Genomic DNA, 15,741 nt, shown 5'->3' with positions numbered 1-15,741 from the left:
TCGCTACGCAGTCCTATTGTTGCATTATCCCAGCGACATAAAGTGAGATAGTAGAGAATCAATGTTTGTAACATCTTGCTGACCATGTTCAACGGAGTTCAACGGACCCACCAGCAACTCGCATGTCTGAAGTTCACCAGCCCACCCGCCACACTCAAAAATTACATGTTCAGGGGTGTCCGTCAAGCCACAGTACGGGCACCCCTTATCGTACGCTCTCCGCCTCCCGTACAGGTAAGTCCTAAATGCTCCGAAATCAAAAATTGGGTGAGCCAATAACTTAGCTCCCCTCACTTCCTCCCGTACTACGTCCTGATCCACGGAATGAGTCGGTGGTCCCGTGGCCTTTATGAGAGGCGTCCCACCTGACCTGCTACTCAGTAATTATCGCTTCGAATGAGCTTTGACGGTCTACCTCAGCATGCAATCTCCTCAGAGCAAAATGCGACGTTGTATACCCTCCAACAAGCGCCGATTTTGCTCGACCTCCAGTGCTCTGTGCCATTACCGTAAAGGAGCATGGAATCTATCACGTGGGCATACAGCTGGCGCTTAGATGGTCGTGGTCCTGACACGTTCTCCATTAGTCTGCCAAGCCCCGTCACAGCGCATTAGCCCGGAGAAATATTTCTTTCGTGTGCATAGTAAATGACCTTAGGTGTCCATCCATATTCCTAGATACTTAACTGCAGCTTGAATATCCACTCGGTGTTCCCCCAACCGAAGGTCAATCGGAAAAAGTCTCCGCCGTCCCGTGAACGTCACCGCTCCCGTCTTCTTTGGACACAGGCACAGATTCCTCCTTTCCAACCAGTCCTGCACCCGTCTGATGGCCTCCTCAGCAATCGTAGACATCTCTTCTTACGTATGGGCGTGATTAATATGGCAAGGTCATTCTCTCTAAGTCGGAGGTGATCATCATTTCGTTTATTTGTTTTTTGTTGCCAATATTTTAATCGCTCTTTGGTTTGATGTAATTCTTCTGATCTTAATTTGTGTACACGTTCTCAAGTTTTCAAATTTTCTCTCTCTTTATATGCATCACCCTTTCTTAACCTTTTTATTCTTTTCTTGGTGTTAACGTTTTCTTCCTCTTTATATTTATCATCTTCTCTTATTTTTTTATTCTTCATATTTATTCTCTTCATATTCATCTTCTTGTCGTTTTTGTGAGATATTTCTTCATGTTATCTTTCTCTTTCCTGTATGATTATTTCTTTTTCATTATTGATTATTCACCAGAAAATCCAATAATAAAAACTGAATATTTTACACTATAAGGTCGAAATTAACATTTGTAAACAGTATACAGGAATCCACTAAACGGAATAGTTTAAGTATTATTAACCTTTTTTTATACGATACACCAGAAATATGAAAATTTTGTTAATTAGCAACTCACGAAGATACAAATAATACTGAGCTAGTAATACGATAATAAAGGGACTTTTACTCTATCCTAATATTTCATGTAACATTGTTGAATTAATAATTGTATTAATATTTGATGTTAATAAAAACTAATATTTCAGCAGTTGTGCAACTGTCCACTTTATTAAAGAATTGGATGATCGTATCTCACTTTCAAATGAAATAAGTTTAAATGAGATGCAGCAAAAAATGTGTACATGTAATTTAATAGCCGTACAAGGAAGTTATAAAATCTGGTATCCACTACAGATTTTTAAAAAGTAATTTTAAATAACTGTAAAATATATAGTATGAAAATGGAACGACGTATATTACAATTAATGAAATAATATTTATATTATTTTATTGATAGTAAAAATGATTTAATTTTTAGAAAAAGTAGTATATATAAATGTTTTAATTAAAAGAAAGAAGCATCTGAAGTAATGTATTTTTGGTCGAACAAACTCTTAGGTATATTTAAATGAGAGGATGATATTATTATTAGATATATTTGCGTTTTATTTCATCATTTTTAGTTCTAGTATGCATATAACGCGTAAGACAGAAATAATGTTTAAAAACCAAGTTCTAAAGTAATGAAAAATTAAATTAAAAATAGTACTTAGGATTCTTAATGGAAGTTAAATTACAACCCTTATATCTTTACTCACGTTCTTAATGTTCCACGCATCTAGAGAAGTTGTTCACGTAAGAGAGTAGAATTCTGGTAATTGAACGATAATAACGTAACACGTTATGTTACGTATAAGTTATAATAAACTATTATCCGTACATTACCGAAGATAAAACTTAGGTATAATTTACATTGGATGTTATTGGCATTTATTGATTTGGTGCCTAATAATCATAACATTCGACGTTATTTAAAATAATAATTAAATATTAATAAATAGATTTAAAAAAATTAGATACATATAGCAGAATTTTCTATAACTAATTTATGCACTGTACTCATAATAAAAAGAAAGTCAGCAAGAATTCGTCATATTTTCAAATACAATTAGTAAATTTTCGGATAATGCTCGACAAAATTATCTTCCCAATACTGTTTCTACGTCATCTATATTCTGTTAAAAGATGAATACGTTGAAATGCTACCGGAAATTTAAAGTAACTTCTGTAAGAGCTATTAAATCACAATTTTTCACACTGTTGCCCTAAAATGATTCTGTGACAAATCATCGTGTTAGTATATCAGTAGTAAACCCATCGGGTTGGTTTAATGGTGAACTCATCACCGAAAATCAGTTGATTTCGAACTCGGGAGTTCTAAGGTTCAAATCTTAGTAAAGGCAGTTACTTTAAAACGGATTTGAATACTAGATCGTGGATACCGGTGTTCTTTGGTAGTGGTTGGGTTTCATTCAATTAACCATAGATCTCAGGAATAGTCGACCTGAGACTGTACAAGACTACACTTCATTTACATTCTTGCATATCATTCTCATTCATCCTCTGAAGTAATATTCTATGGTGGTTCCGGAGAATAAACAAAAAAATAGAGTTTATCAGTAGTACAATAATTATCTACAGAATGTGATTTTATTTTACAGCTTTAGGTCTTGGTTGAATCACATTGGTTTGTGTTTTAAAATTCCCAAAATAAATCAAATATACTACAACGTGTTTATTTCTTTCTTCCATGTCCCGAAATATGTATTATGTTTTCCTCAAAATATATATTATCTGGAATGTTATTGGTCACATTTATTGAATCCATTTTAGATTTGGTTTATAAAATTTTAAATTTATTAAACAGTATTATTATAGTTTTATTTTATTGTTATTGTTAATTTGCTGCAAAATAGACGGTACAAAACTTATTAATCAAATTAAAAATTTCTTTTAATGGTATATTTAATGTAGGCATTCTGGAGATTTTAAGATAAATTACATTATCTATTTTATCAGGTCTGATGAAAATTACTGTAAGATTTTTTACTTAAATTATAAACATTTTATCCCTTATCATGTGCAACAGAATAAGTTCTACGAGTAATCTCGCTTCATTGAAGTGAGGTTATATATTTTTTAAATTCTGAATTTATGTGTCTACACAGTGTCTTTTATTAAAACTTTTAATTGAATATTTTCAATTAAAATTATTTTGTATTTAAATTATCGTTTACGGAATCATAATTTCTTTATCCGCTATGGAAATACCGAGAAAACGTTGATGAAATTTTTTTTTAAACTAGAAAAAATCATGATTCCACTTGAACCTAAATTGTTATAATACAATAAAAACCCCTTCAGTATTATAGGCTATAATATAGTTAAAATGCGTGAAATATTCAAGGCCATTATCGTTAGACCATCGACCACCCGTGAAGATTTGTTTTTGACATACAAACATTTTTCCTTTTCTTTGTAAAAATTCCAATTTTTTAACTAAATTATGTAGCTTCCATAATATTTATAAATTTTTTCATTAGTTACTGTTAATTTATTTAATTTTTTAATATTTTCATCGGTTTTTTTAATTTTTATATATTCAAAGTATTCTTTAGCCAGTTCCTGATTGTGTGTCGTAAAAAACAATTAAATATTATTTTTTATCAAAACTATTAACTTAAATTGAATTAGCTGAACAACATAACCCCCCCCCCCCAAAAAAAAAAAAATAAAATAAAAATATATTAAGTCTTAACGCTTCTGGTTTTTTATTTATTTTATTGTTTGATAAGGTTTAGTGTCATAAGATCTGTTATAAACAAGTTAAGCTCCTATGAACAATTTTCATGTGGTTTTCATTAAATTCATTTTACGTTAAATTATCTTGCCTTTTCCTTTCTTTTTTTCCTGTTTAGCCTCCGGTAATTCCCGTTCAGGTATTATTTCAGAGGATGAATGAGGATGTTATGTATAAGTGTAAATTAAATGTAATCTTGTACAGTCTCTGCTTGACCATTCCTGAGGTGTGTGGCTAATTGAAACCCAACCACCAAAGAACACCGGTATCCACGATGTATTATTCAAATCCGTAAAAAAGTACCTGCCTTTATTACGACTTGAACGCAGGAACTCTCGACTTCCAAATCAGCTGATTTGGGAAAAGTGTTCACTACTAGATCAACACGGTGGGTTAAATTATCTTGCCTATAAAATTGTTAAAAAACGGGATGTGTGTTGACCTATATCAATGTACGCATCTTAGGTGTTGTAAACAAACTGGTATTTTTGTCAAATTCTATTCCAAGGTATTTAATGTAACTGAATTTTGTTGAACAAATGAACAGCTGATGAGCTGACTCTAATAATTTTTTTAATTTTTCTGGTATGTTCAAGGGTATTCAATTATCGTCATTGGTATGTACTTTTTTATAGAATTGTATATTTTCAGCTTTAATAACAAAATAAAATATAAAAAAAAGAAAGAACATTATAGCTAAGATAATAAAATAACTTAAAGTTTTCTTTTATTTAACGTTTGGATCACTAGATTGTTTGGTGACTTCAATGGTAGAACGAACAGAAACAGTTTATTGATTTTCAAAAGTATAAAAATTAAAAAAAAAATCAAAACTTACTTTAATAAACTGTACTAAAAATTAAAATAATTATTTTTTCCATTCTTTGAGTTACAAACTTAGCGCCAAATTAATACCAAACAAATACGAACTCTTAATTTGGATTCAACATTAAAATTCAAAGAAAAATCGAGGTAGTTATATTTTTAGTGCAGCTTGTTTGTGAAATCGGTTTTATATTATATTTTAGTTTTATTAAAAATGTGTTCAAATTACAAAGAAACGGATACTGCAGATATATAAAAAAACCCTTTCGGAAACGAAAAGCAACAAACTAGTTTCATGATAAAAATAAGAATAGAGATGCGAGAAACTACAAAAAAACTATTATCAAGCATGAGCTAAGGCTCTTTAGAAGAATGTGAATAATTTTTTTTACTACGATTTGACAAAAAAAAAGAATAAGAGATAAATAAAACAAAGAAACGAGTGAACCACGAGTCCTGCGCTTGAATCTATGCTGCCTGGAATACTGGATATATAATCGTAACCACCATGCTAAAGGAACGAATATGAAAAATCGCATTTTGCAGATTCGTCCGTTTATGACTAATCTTAACGTCCTACATCTTGTGGTAAATTAATCAATGGGTTTTTTTTTTAGAAAGGTTAAGTATAAAACTTTTTACTTTTACGAATATGCATTCCTATTTAAAATTTAACATTGAAACTGTTGTTTAGCTCTTGTGAAAAATTGAGTTTTTCACATTCGTTACTTTAGCATGGTGGGAACGATATTATATTGTTTTTATTCGAAGTGATCAAAATAATTCTTGTGAATTTTCATGTAAAATTAGTTTTGAATGTTGATTTTCATTATAACACCAATAAATTATAACACTTTACTTTTATACAAGTATGTTTTAATATTTGCATAATTATTAAATATTAAGAAATTATTAAAAAAAAAGTTATGATATCTTAAAAAAAAAAATATGTAATTTTCCCTTTAAAAAACTGAACCATCAGAGAAAATTCCTTTACAAAAATATGATGAATCATTGAAATCAGTTCTCTTGATGAGGATAAAAAAACATAAGTAAAGAACTTTACAGGTCGAGTTGATAACCTCCTTTTTTTGTTGAATTTTTTATAAATCTTATATCAATTAGCTTTATTTAAATTTGTAAATTTATATTAATGAAATAATCAAATATTTAAGGATCATATCAATAAGAAAGAAAAAAAAATAGGGGGAACAGGAGAAATAACATAGGGACAGAGTAGAAGAATGGCAGGTGCAGAAAATGAGGAATAATACAAAAATATTTTATCAACATCAACTGAATTTAGTGTCAGTTGCTGACGTCATTGTACTTCACATGCAAGTTAGGTTTCATTATTCGACGATGCCAATGAGGTATAGACTTCAAATAAAATTAATTATAATATTGATGTTAATACCAAATTCCTTAAATTACTACTATCCTTCAGACATTTGGTTAAATAAAATACCTTTTAAATCACTTTTATAATAGGAAATTATTTTGTATATGGTGCTAAAAAAATATGTCAGGTTTTGACACTACAAAATAAAATCGTAGGTTTAGATAGGTAGGTGGTGGTTTAATCCTAGTAAAGGCAGTTACTTTTATACGGATTTGAATACTACATTGTGGATACCGGTGTTCTTTGGTGGTTGGTTTCAATCGACCACACATCTCAGGAATGGTCGATCTGAGACTGTACAAGACTGCACTTCATTTACATTGATACATATCATCCTTATTCATCCCCTGAAGTAATACCTGATGATGGTTCCGGAGGCTAAACAGAAAAAGAAAGAAAGAAAGACGTTTTAGGCTGCAATTTTTCAATCAGTCATCTCACTGATTTATTATAATTCTATATTTCTTTCTTTTCTGTTGTTATCTTTTTAGCATCAACTAATGTTACATCCTAAATTATTTTCTTAATATAATAAATCCTTATTTTTTTCTATTATAGTTTATACGCTATTGTAAATAACCTCTCCCCTATCAAATAACTAGCTTCTTCGTAACCCTTTGTTTTAATTGTTAATAACCAACTTTAATAATTATAAATGTTTCTATGTTGAGTACTGCTTACCTTTCTTGGCTTCATTCTTTTACCAATAGTTGACGCGTTTCGGAATCACTCCATTTTCACTGGAGTATCTACTTCTTTTATTAAATGCGTTGCATAATAAAAGAACATACCCCATAGAAAATAGAAGAATCAATGAAATTAATTTACAAATGTGTTAAGGAAGAAGAATGAACATTAACAAATGAAAAGTAACAAGAATTAAGAATGAAAAGTAACAATAAAACGATCACAAATGAACAGATCAACAATCAAGCTGATGTCCTTTTCAAGAACCTCAATTTATTGAAAACAGGAAATAGATAAATAAAGTTAAAAGATAAGTGTAACCAATAATAAAAAATAAACAAGAAGAAGGACAGATAAGGCATTACGTCAAATGTATGGAGGGGCGTTGACTAAACGCTATATAAAGATTAGCAGAAATTTAAAAGTACTAGTACAATAAGTTTTGACAATGGAGTTGTTCCGAAACGCGTCAACAAGTGATAAAAGAATGAAGCTAAGAAAGTTAATCAGTACTTAACGTGGAAATTATAGTGATATTAGCAGAAAAGTAATTAGTAATTGTCATCTTAATAACAAATATATATAATTTAATACACTACCCCATCGAGCTAGTGTTTCTTACATCAAATTATACCAATAATCTCTCTTATTCAATTTCTTTTAAAACCGTTTCTTTTCATTTTTTATCAATATACATTTTTTTAAACGGTAAAGGTAAACTGCGTCACCCAGGTTTTATCGTGTCAAGTAAAAAATGTGAATTGCAGATGTCTTGATTAGAATGATTAGGTGAATTGCGAAATATGACTACTTTTATAATTGTAGTTAACCTATCTAAAAAAATGTGTAATAATGACGAATCCTTTCACAGAGAACGATGGTACTTCTTTATTAAAACCTGTAAAGCAACCCTTAAAATTAAGAATTGTGAAATTTTCGAAAAAGTTAACCGAAATAAAAGATTTTAAATCGTCAAAAGTAAATAACTGTGCAATAGTAAAAGTCTTCATAGTACCGCAGGTTACATGAAACCATATAGATTAAGTATGTATTAGAAAGCCTGATGTATTTTATCAGTAAATCAGCTTTGAAACATAATAATATCCCTTTTCTGTCAGTCATCTGACAGGATTCGGAGATCTTTCCCTATCGATCTACAGGAAACCTCCTCAAAAGATCACATCCAGGATATTCTGGTTCTACAGGTTCAGACATCATCAACATGAACATGAATCAAAATAGCTTAAAATTTATAAAATTCTAATCTCAAGAATTTAAAAAGCTTTTAAATTTCGACCATATCATTACTTAAAACAACATAAATTCTGTGTGCTAGTATATACGGGGCACAAGCCGGTATAACAAGTAGAGTGTGACGTTACAGTTACGGGGTAGTAATAAAATTAACATATTAGAGCATCATCAGATGTTAAAAATGATAGTAGGAATACGTGCGTTATTAACAGGAATACCTGTACGCAGATAACATTCTCATAACAAGAGAAAGTTAAAAATTAGTTAATAAAACTATGTTGACTTATTTTAAAACTAAAGTTAAATTAATAAAGTATTATTATTTGTACCGCTAAATACCTTTTGGCTGACATCTTTTGTAAAATTATATCTACTTGCTTTCCTAACATAAAAATCATCTGAGAAGATTTAATTATGAAGGTTTTCATGATTTTGTATAGTTTTATATAATTATCTGTCTTATGTACCTTTCCAGAATAATAAAAAAGTATTTAAATAATTTAAACTTTCTATATAAACGTAAAAAAAGAAAAATGAAATTCTTGGTACATTTTAAAACATACTGTTGTATAAGTATTCTCCCTGACAATCCATTATTCGGTTGTTGTCAGTCTTGTTTTCTTAAAAATCTCCGGTATTTCCAGGTAGCAATCTCGTTACAACTAAATATTATGTCTTCATGTCCGAAATCACAGTTACGATTTGTTCTATTGTGTTAATCTTAACCATTAGGGTTCTTTTCCCTGAACTACTTTTGTACTGGATTGTACATTTTTCTAACACTTTCTTCTGTATAATTCTTTTATTTATGACAAAATAAAAATTATTTATAAAAGTTCATCAACCTTTCTAGGAAAAAGATATAACCCGAAATAATTTATTATTTTTGCAAAAGTTTAATATTCAACCTTAAAATTTATTCTGTTATATATTTATAATAATTTCTTTCTTTTTACAATCATTATTCTTTGATGTTCTCTAGATCTTTGATTATTATTACATCATCGTTTTTCTATATTACCGATAAATAGATTATTTTCTTGGTATATTTGAAATAAGGGCTAACCGGCTTTTGTACAAATTTAACAGATTTCAGCAATTTTATCACTCAGATTAATAGTAGAAGGAAGATTAAAGAATAACAAACCAACATACTTGACATTTATAGACTTTGATAAGGCATTTGATAACGTAGACTGAAATAAAATGATCTGCATTTTAAAAAATTTAGGGATCAAGTATAGAGATAGAAAAGCAATTGCTAACATTTAAAGGAACCAAACTGCAATAGTAATAATCGAAGAACATAAGAAAGAAACCGTAATAAAAAAGGGAGTCCGACAAGGATGTTTCCTATCCCTGTTACTTTTTAATCTTTACATAGAACTAGCAATTAATGATGTTAATGATCAATTTAGATCCGGAGTAACAGTACAAGGTGAAAAGATAAACATTCTACAATTTGCTGATGTTATAGTAATTCTAGCTGAGAGTAAAAAAGATTTAGAAGAAACAATAAACGGCATGAATGAAGTCCTATCGCAAGAAAATAGCAAGAACTATCGCATGAAAATGAACAAGAACAAAACGAAAGTAATGAAATGTAGTAGAAATAATGTAGATGGACCACTGAATATAAAAATAGGAAGAGAAAAGATTATGGAGGTAAAAGAATTTTCTTATTTGGGAAGTACAATTACGAAAGATGGACGAAGCAGGAGCGATGTAAAATGCCGAATAGTGCAGGTGAAACGAGCCTCCAGTTTGAAATATAAATTGTTTACTTCAAAAATTAATTTAAACATCAGGAAAAGATTTTTGAAAGTATATGTTTGGAGCATCGCTTTATATGGAAGTGAAACTTGGATGATCGAAGTACTTGAGAAGAAAAGATTAGAAGCTTTTGAAATGTGGCGCTATAGGAGAATGTTAAAAATCAGATGGGTGGATAAAGTGACAAATGAGGTATTGCGGCAAATCGATGAAGAGAGAAGCATTTTGAACAATATAGTTAAAAGAAGAGACAGATTGTTGATGTAGGATGTAAGGGTATACCGAAATGAAACGACTGGCACTAGATAGGGAATCTTGGAAAGCCGCATCAAATGACTGCAGCTCAAATGGTCTGCAGCTCTTGGTGGATTCATGGAACGTGGCATGACCATCACTGCAGCCTCACACTGCGTGACTCTTCAACCTCTACGAAGAGCAATTCAGAATAAGCGGAGAGGAATGTTGTCATCAGGCATTGTCTTTCTCCATGACAATGCTCGGCTGCACACTGCAGCTGTAGCGAAGAAGCTCCTGTAGCGTTTTCGTTGGGAAGTGTTTGACCACCCACCATACAGCCCGGACTTGACTCCATTTCGATTTTCACCTCTTTGCTCACATGAATCGCTGGCTAGGGGAACAACATTTTGGCACAGACATCGAGCTGGAGACCAGCGTAGAAACATGGCTGAAAACACAGGCGGCTCCGTTCTATGACGAGGGTATTGGAAAGTTGGTACCACGCTACGACAAATGTCTAAATAAGAGTGGCGACTACGTAGAGAGATAGCGTAACTATGTAAGTACTTGTTACAAATAAAAAAATTTTTATTTTCACCATGTTTAATTTCATGACCGATCGGACCTTGAAAAAAAATAACCCTCGTAGAACAACAACGTTCCGTAAACTGGTACAAAATTTCAAGGGTTTCCAAGAGAGGGGAAAAAAGAATTCCATACATAGAAAAAAAAGAAGATTTTTGTTTTTTTACTGGACCACATAAAGCAAAAATAAATGTTTGCTTCACGTAGTCATCAGACGCAAACTAGAAGAAAAAATCAATTTTTAAAAATTAACAAAAAATTAAAATATTGATTTATTTTTAAATTTAGACTATATCAAATTAAAAGTTAAGTAGTTGATTTTAATTTGAAACCGGATTTTAAAATTCGAAATTTAAGGAATGGAATGCAAAGTTGGCAGGAGTCTATTACTCCCTACTTTATCGCAGAACCTGGACAGAGTCCCTTGCTGCTGGATCTTTCTAATCGGGCTTGTTTTTTAAAAGGGTTATTTTTTTAATCTCGGATCTAATTTTTCAAGTTTTGTCTATTATTATTTTAGTGAATTTAAGACGGATTTAATTGCATTCCAATCCGTTGTTAAACCAGCGTTATCGAACCCATTTCATGGGCCGACCGCGGAAGGCTAGGCTTATAAAGCCTGTCCTCCCGACGTAATTCCCCTTCAGACCGTCCACTGAAGTCCTTTCGGTGCTAACTCTTTAATAGGCTAGCAGGAATACGCCACAACGGGGCACTAGCTATAAGGAGGGAGCAATGTGTCCCCTTTTCCGGAGGAGTCGCAATTGCTGGGTTATTTTATCTTACTGTAAGTTTAACTTACAGATGGTGATACCTATTCGCGATCGCGGTTTTGGGGCGGCGATTTTCTGGAAAGAAGTAAACAGTAATTATTCTTTCCACGTAATTATTAACCTTCAGACACGCGTGTGTCTGAGAAGGGGTTGGGGGAAATTTAAGAAGATAAAAATTATGATTTATATTTTTAGTGCAGCTTTTTAAATAAAGTCGATTTTAATTTATTTTAAAATATTTTTGTAAAAAAAAAAAAAAAATAAGTAAACATAAATATCTACCATGAATGAATAAAATAAATAAATAGTTAAGTGAGCATCGCAATAATTTTTGATTTTATTTTTATGGTACAGGTTGTAATAAATAAAGAATGGATTAATATGTAGGTCTCTTATGTACGTTTCATTCACATGCTGAATCCACTTCCGTTAAGATGACATCATCCCACTTTCATCAGGATGGTGTTGATGTCATCTTGATGATAGCACACTCAAACAAGTTAACCAAATTTATTAAGAAATAAGCCTAGCCTGCATGGTACCTATTATAATGTAATGTAATCTTTCTTTGAGTTTCTAATATATTTTTTATTTATTTATTTATTAGTCATTCAATCGGAAATCAACGCAATCTTAAAATCACAAACATTTTGTGATTTTTTGATGAATACAAAAAAGACAGGATCACAAAAAATAATAGTTACAGATTTCCAAGTCAATTATACACCCACCGGGTTGGTCTAGTGGTGAACGCGTCTTCCCAAATCAGCTGATTTGGAAGTCGAGAGTTCCAGCGTTCAAGCCCTAATAAAACCAACTATTTTTACAGGGATTTGAATGCTAGATCGTGGATACCGGTGTTCTTTGGTGGTTGGGTTTCAATTAACCACACATCTCAGGTATGGTCGAACTGAGGATGTACAAGACTACACTTCATTCACACTCATACATATCATCCTCTGAAGTATTATCTAAACGGTAGTTACCGGAGGCTAAACAGGAAAAAGAAAGAAAAGTCAGTTATACAGCATTTTTTTCAACATTTTAGTCCCTTGAATCGGTACTGGAATCTTATAATCCAAACTTAGAAAAATTATTTTATATATATATATATATATATATATATATATATATATATATATATATATATACACATAAACGAATGTATATATTATTATTTTTATTATTATCATCATTATTATCTTTTATGACTACATAGAATCACTTTAGTCAGTCAATTATCCAAGACTTTTCGATGTTTGAGCCTTGCGGTCCTCCCAGTCCATTTTCATACGTTCCGATCTTTGTGCCCTTTCTAGTGTTGAAAATGTTCGTGAGTTTTTCTTGTGAGTGTAAAGCGAATGTTTTTATTCTTGATTTTCTTGTTTAATTTTTTCTTATCTGTGTCTTCTGGTGTAAGGCCGATTCCCTTCAGATCCTCTATTATTTCTCTAATCCATCTGCATCCTGTCATGGTGTTTTTCGAGTCGAGATTTTACTGTACTAGCTGTTACAGAAGTCTTGAATCTTGCATCCTCATGATATGTCTAAAGAATCCTAGTCTCCTCTTATGCACGGGATCAGCGATGGTTTCTAATTCTTTGTACACGACTTTTCGGGTATTTTTTATTTATGCAGGTTCTTCCAATTTGTCTTTCGATTTTCTGGAGTCTGTCTATCTTTAATTGTTGATTCAGCTAGAAGAGTGTTTCTGCTGCATGAGGCTTCTGGTTTTATAACTGTGTTGTAGTGTCTTATTTTTGCGTTTATTGATAGGCATTTTTTATTGTAAATATACCATGTTAATTTTTGAGCTTTAGCTAGTTTGTTTCTTCTTATTTGGATCTAGGTTTTTTCGCGTAAGTTATTTATTATTTGTCCGAGGTATTTAAATCGGGTTACTGTTTTGATTTTATTACCGTTTATGTTAACTTCTTTTAATCGTGTTGGTTTTTGGGGTATAATTTCTATCTTTTTAAATGATATCTTGAGGCCAATTTTATTTGCAATATTTTGAAGTTCTGATGTCTCTAATTTAGCTTCGTCGATGTCCTTTGCTAGAAGTGCCATGTCGTCGGTTAAACCAAGATACTTTGTTTTGGTTTTTCGGCCTATTTTTACTTTTGGGGCATTTTTTGAGCCATTTCTAGAGTTGAGTTGAGTAACAGCGGTGAGAGCTCGTCGCCTTGCTTAGAATTTTACCTTTGACTTAGTGTTTGTGAAGCTCAGTTTTATTAATTTGGTATATAGTCCGAGTATCTTAGAATTTTTAATAGGAATTTGCTAGGGATGCAGTCATAAGCTTTCTTAAAATCTACAAATGTTATCACCACGTCTCTCTCTCTTTTCCTGTTGTAATCCATTATCAACTTGAAACTCTTTATCTAGTTTGGACAGCTCCTCCAGTGTCTAAAACCCTTGGTATTCTAATAGTTCTTTCTCCAGCTGTGAACCGATTTTGTTGAGAGTGATATATTGCATATATATATTTTTTTTTTCTACCGGGGTTGTCTAGTATTTAACTCGTTACCGCAAATTAGTTGTTTTATTAACATCTGAAGTCGAGGGTTATGAAATTCAAATCCTAGTAAACATTAGTTGCTTTTATGTGGATTTAAATACTAGACAGTGGAAACCAATGTACTTTGGTGGTTGGTAATCAATAACCACACATCTCAGGAATAGTCGGTCTGAGTCTATACAAGACTTCACCTCGTTTACAGTTATACTCAACATCCTTACATAACTGGGCCGCGGAAGGTTTGCTTATTGTTCACTAATTGAACAGATTGTAACGTACCCACTAGGTAAATAAAAAAATTGAATTTGTGAAGTAAGTTGTTTTTGTGATGTGAAGTAGTGTTTCCTTAGTCCTCTTGCTATATTTATATATTTCTTTAAATAATATATAGCACATCGCGTCCAGGGTATTGTATTATAGATAACAATTTTTGTTTTTTTATTAAGACTTTCATCTTTAATCGGTTACTAAAGCTAAGTTATATAGCCTAGAGTTCCACAAGTAATTATGGATCACCTGCCAGGTTCCTGGAAACAACATCGAGATAGCATATACAAGTACCAGTTTATAGGGTAACAGAAAACGAGGGCCTCTTATTCATGAAGCATAGATTCTAGAAGAATGTCACGCCGTAGGCTTATTAGGGATGATATTTCAACAATATAAGTGACGTCTCCGGGAGTGAGGCTGATACTGGATTCGCAAACGGATTCTCTACCGAGGCAGGCTGCAATGGTACTACGTACACCAAAGATGTCGCATACTCCTTTTACCAATGATTTACGGTTGTCTAATCATTACGAACACCTACCGCTTGAAGAGAATAATGAACAAATTAATGAGAAAACTGCTGTTAAGCACCCGCCAATTGCTCTCTACGGCATAATAAAAATTTACGATTTAATAAAACAAACGTGATTAAAAATGGCTATTTTGTACGGGTAATTAATAATAAATAGTTACGAAAAATGTCAAAAATGATATTTACAAAAGAGTTATTGACGTAATCCGGGAGCACAATATAATAGGCACATTTACTAGAAACGTAAGAGGACATTTTGGATGGTGCTGAGAAACTAACATTATTCAATTCCAATCGACGTGTTAACTATGGTGTTAGCTTCGAAATACCTGGGGTAATTCAATGCATGCATTGCCAGCAATATTGACCTATGATCCTGTTTAGCCTCCAGATAATACTTCAGAAGATGAATGAGGATGACATATATGAATGTAAATGAAGTACAGTCTTAGATCGACCATACCGGAGATATGTGGTTAATTGAAACCCAGCCACCAAAGAACACCGGTATCCACGATCTAGTATTCAAATCCGTGTAAAAATAACTGACTTTACTAGGACTTGAACGCTGGAACTTTCGACTTCCAAATCAGCTGATTTAGGAAGACGCGTTCACCACTAGACCAACTGGTTGTTGCCAGTAATATGGGTACACCAAGAATAACTGTATGCGGTCATACCGTTGCGTAAAATGTGCGGATGGTCATAGAACCATAGATTCTAAGAAGGACAGGAGTATTTTGCCTTTTTTTTCCT

Source organism: Lycorma delicatula, chromosome 8, assembly GCF_047948215.1.
Source record: "Lycorma delicatula isolate Av1 chromosome 8, ASM4794821v1, whole genome shotgun sequence".
Taxonomy (NCBI): Eukaryota; Metazoa; Arthropoda; class Insecta; order Hemiptera; family Fulgoridae; genus Lycorma; species Lycorma delicatula.
The sequence above is the reverse complement of the archived record's forward strand: the minus strand, read 5'-3'. Positions refer to the sequence as shown.